General features: G+C 31.3%; 1 long non-coding RNA gene across 1 annotated transcript; it reads right to left on the bottom strand.

Annotated features, from left to right (window-relative positions):
- Positions 1–3,311: 3,311 nt before the first annotated feature.
- On the bottom strand, positions 3,312–4,855 carry LOC115976335. Its single transcript, XR_004088299.1, has 2 exons — positions 4,715–4,855; positions 3,312–4,532 (listed from the first exon to the last, which is right to left on the bottom strand). It is a non-coding gene; the product is annotated as an uncharacterized LOC115976335 (long non-coding RNA).

The following is a 4,855-nucleotide window of genomic DNA, read 5'->3' as shown; positions in this document are numbered from 1 at the left end:
ATGGTTTGTAACTCAATGAAAACCCTCTTAACATTTCTAATGGAGATTTCTAAACTTCCTCATTGTAACTATCCAATTTTATAGCAAATTTTCAACAAATGTGATTGACAATGGGTTGGCTTTGTTTCTTGTGGGTGTAATTGTGACACCACCAAAAGTCAGGTGAACATTGCACCCATCCAATTGACCATTGACATTATTTTCCACAAGTCCTAACCCATCTCTGCAATCTTGCTAGAGTTATTATGATTTGTTTCTTATGACAATGCACATTAACAGATCAAGTTACTAATCACAAACATAATTTGTAGCTCAACTGACACCTTGAAATATTTCCAACCAAAACTTTTAGAATTCAAATCCTCTCTCCTCATTTTATCTATCCAATTATATAAAAAAATATAAATAAATAATTAACAAGCATACTCTTTCGTTATTAGCACTTTAATTATATTTATAAGGGCTTCTCTTGCCTTGAAAGTTGAAAGGGCAAGCCCTGTTGCTGTTGGACACGTAAAGAACATTTTGTTTTTATTACTAGCATTTCACAAGTGCTTCTCTCACCTTAAATGGGCAAAATAAACTATTGGTCACTTAAAGATATTATTATTATTATTATTATTATTATTATTATTATTATTATTATTATTATCTATCTATATATATATATATATAAATATATAAAACCGAAGCTTTTGAAGCTTCCACAATTTTCCACGTCAGCACAATATTTAAATTAAATTTAAATTAAATTAAATTTTATATATAAAACCGAAGCTTTTGAAGCTCCCACAATTTTTCACGTCAGCACAATATTTAAATTAAATTTAAATTAAATTAAAATTTTCATCTCATCACTGTTTTCTTTTTCCAATGCAAATTAGACTTCTAGCCAAATAAGGACACTCTCTCACCGCCTCTACTCTCTCCTATTTAAGAATTGCTTGCGTAGAAAACCTAAGCCCCAAAAACTATTCGCAGAGAAGATGATGTTTGAGGACCCTCACCACAAAGTGAATATTGAAACTGACTTCTTTTTATAAAGGTTGGTCAATATCTTATATTTATATGTATGGCCGTTGGTCACCACTATTTTTTTATTATTTTTATTTTAAATTCTTTTTATTTTAGATTTTATGATTAGATCTGCTATTATCTTCTTTTGTCGCAACACAATTTTCTCCTTAAAACTTATTTTTCTTCAAGATTTTTTTTGAGGGCGGCTCATGCTTCACGTATTCCACTTATGTATTGGATTCCTCTCCTTCTTCGGTCAATGCATCAAGGTTAGGGTTATTTGATTTGTTCAATAAAAATTATAGATTTGTTTCTTTTTCTTATAAGTTTGTCAATTGTTGTTTTGTTTATTTAATTGCTGGGCCTGAATCTTTTAATTAAATCTTCAAATTTTTTTAACCTTTTAAAAGTTTTAATATTTTGAATTTTAACATTTAAAAGGTAACTCATATTTCTCTAATATTTCTATGTTGTGTAGACATATTTTTTTTGTTTATTATATTTCTCCATTGTGTAGTCACATAATTTTTGTTTTGTTTTAATAAATTCTTGGCTCAAAATCTTCTAATTGTTTGGTTTACATATGAATTTTTAAGTTCATTTTTTGCAATACATTTAATTGTCTGGCCAATTTCAATAGTAGAAAAGCTATAATCATGGATTCCCTTCTTTCTATTGTATTTCTCTATTGCGTAATTATATATATATATATTGTTTTATTTCAATACTTTTGAAGCTTTGAATCTTCTGATTTTTTTAAAAATTTTTTTTTTGGCCTTTTGGAAGTTTTAACATCATAACTTTTGGGTTTTATTTTTTCTATTATCAGAAATTATCTAGAAGATTTCAATGAATATCCATGGATTATTCTTTTTGAGGGTAACCCATCTTTATCTTATATTTCTATTCCTAACTTTTTTTTCCTATATTTTTTCTTTAATTGTTCGTGTTTACGTCTCTTTTGTTTTTCTTATTTTTACTTTCATAGCGTATGTACATGTTGTGTATGTTCTTTGATTCTTTCTTTAATGATTTTTGTGTGAGTATATGTCATCGTATCTGGGTACTTAGGCAAAATCTATAAAGACTAAAGATGCTTTTTTCTTTTTTTCTCTTTTTCTTTTTTTTGTAATGAATCCTGTGTTTTTCATGACTTTAGTGAGTTATATTCTTAATGATCAAAATTGTTTTGTTTGACGTGGATTTTGTTCATATTGGTTTCAAAGTTTATTTCTTGGCTTATATTATAGATTGTAATATATTTATTCATCAAACTGTTTAATTGAGTTTGTTTTCGAAATTGTTTTCAGTGTTGGACATTTTCTTGAAGCATGTTGGTATCATATAGTAAAATACTGTTAAGTTGATAATAATAATAATAATAATAATAATAATAATAATATAGTTTAATAAATGTCTGAAACGTATAGCTGTTAACAAATGTTTTAGCTATATGATTTTATTTTACAAATTCAATTTTGGTGTTGTAGTAAAATAAGCAAAGATTAAATTATATATTGTACTCAATATATTTCCCGTGCATCGCATGGGTTAGCGACTAGTTATTATTATTGTTAAGATTTTTTATTATTATTATTATTTTGATGAAGATATTATTTTTATTATTATTATACGGTCGTTCTTGACTTGTTATAATTATATATAGAACAGTCCCATGCTTCCAACTTGTAGCTACCCCATGCGTTAGTTGGACGTATGCCCGTGGTGGTAGCTAGGGTTCAGAGATTTTAGTAACAAACAAAAAATCTAATAAAGCAAATAGCTTACGAAACCAAAAGAATATTCAGATAAAACTACACTCTTTTATTTGTCTTTTTATTTATAATGGGAAAAGTCATAGTTTATCTTCTCAGCACACTCTACGGAACTCTACCTAACATTAATATGTATAGTGACATTTTACTCAACAAAATGTATCTCTCTAGTCTAGTAGCTGACGCTATAATAATCCTTTGACAGTTAAGAGCTCTAATTTCTTTATCAAATTTGCTACTCTTAAAAAATTCCATATGTCATAGGTGTTTTTATAAAATGCAAACAAAGAATCTATGTACCTTTCAAACTTCTATCAATTGAAGCACTAACTATGCGTGTCTTTAGTTGTGCCGTGCTGCCAAAGTTTAGATACTGAACATGAAACCTACATGAGATCCATTTGAAACGAAATCAAAATGACAACCCTGTGTTCCCATGTATAAAAACCAAAGCTTTTCTAATCTAAAATCAATCAGCAGGGTCAGAGATCAATTAACAGGGTAATATCTGATCATGGGTTTAACGGCCAAGTCGATGGTGCCTGTTCTTGCAGTGCTATTGCTAGTGTACTTGGGAGTGGCCCATGAAGAAGCCCCGAACCCGAATTCGCTGGCGCTATGCAGTAATTTATGTGAGCAAGATGTGTTCAAGTGCCTCACAGACTGTTTGTCAAAGGGAAAGGACTTCCTGGGTATAATACAATGCCTGCTTTCTTGTGGCACAAAAGGCAATACATGCTTGACTAGTTGCACCAGCATCCCCGATACACCGGGAAGAACTTAATCCTATAGCGTTCAGTTAGAACTGTTCGCATCAACCAAAGCCGGGAATCAGAATAAATATATACAATGACGATAATTGTAATAAATCATGCTTATGAGCATTGAATAAAATGAAATCACGACACTAGTCTTCTGGTGATTTCTTTCTTATTGAATTCATCAATTATATTTGGTTCATGAGCCGAAACTCTCCCCCCCACCCCCCCTCCCCCCTTTTTTTTCTTCTCTCTTGTTCTTTTCCCTTAAATATATAAATCAGTAATGCTACACTCCACTTATGCAGTCAAAGTACTTTCAAAACCAATGGAGCAAATGCCCATCAATGAAGTAGTCAGTACTTGTACAGACTTCTTTTTCAACATTGTTTAATCACAATGCTGCTACAAAAGCTGGGTGGTAGCTAATATTTCCTGATTTAAAATTCTTTTCATTCACAATCAAATACAAATAAGTTCACAGCAATCTGAATACATTCCCAAAACAATAATTCAGATCTATTTCCAAGGAAAATAGTTGCAACAAATTTGTGTCTTTACCAAAAAGCTTAAACAAAGTCATCCAGAGCAAAACCAGTTCCCAGAGTAAAACAGATAGACTGGGGGTATGCAAAAGCTAGGATAATGCGAGTCCCAGTGCACTCAAAATGGACTACAGGTGATCATGCATATATCGTAATTACCCATTACGATGGTAATGGAAGCTGCAATATGAAGGTAAATATGTACAGACTGAGCATCCTATGCAGCCCATACCTAGCCTTCAGATATTCGACCTCTGTTTTTCTTGACACCTGACTGAGAAAATCTCTGCCGAAGAACTTGCATAACATCTTCTATTTTCACATCTTTATTTGCCAAAAGAACCATGGAATGATAGAGGACAACTGCCATCTCTGAGGCAGTACGTGACTTATCTTCATTCTCCTCCAATGTTCGATACAACTCATCTGCTTCCTCCCTGCAAATGAAAGTACGCATAAAAATCTTAAGTCAAAACACAGACACAAACACATACCCCTCACACAGATAATTCTCTTTGGTTTATTGAAAATTTCTTCTCTGACTCATTCTTTATTCTTTGACTGAAGCAAAGAGAGTATCCACTAAAATCAATCGACAGTCCAATAAAATCCATACTACCTGATTTTTGAGCACAGAAGTTTATTATCAAGTAACAATCGCTTTGTCCACGAGCGTTTTCCATTTTGTTCTGCTGCTAATTCTACTTTGCGTTTGCCATAGAATTCAATTTATATAATTATGTCTTCACTACAAAGGTAG

Source organism: Quercus lobata, chromosome 2 (genome assembly GCF_001633185.2).
Source record: "Quercus lobata isolate SW786 chromosome 2, ValleyOak3.0 Primary Assembly, whole genome shotgun sequence".
Classification (NCBI taxonomy): domain Eukaryota; kingdom Viridiplantae; phylum Streptophyta; class Magnoliopsida; order Fagales; family Fagaceae; genus Quercus; species Quercus lobata.
This window is presented reverse-complemented; position numbering and strand designations above follow the sequence as displayed.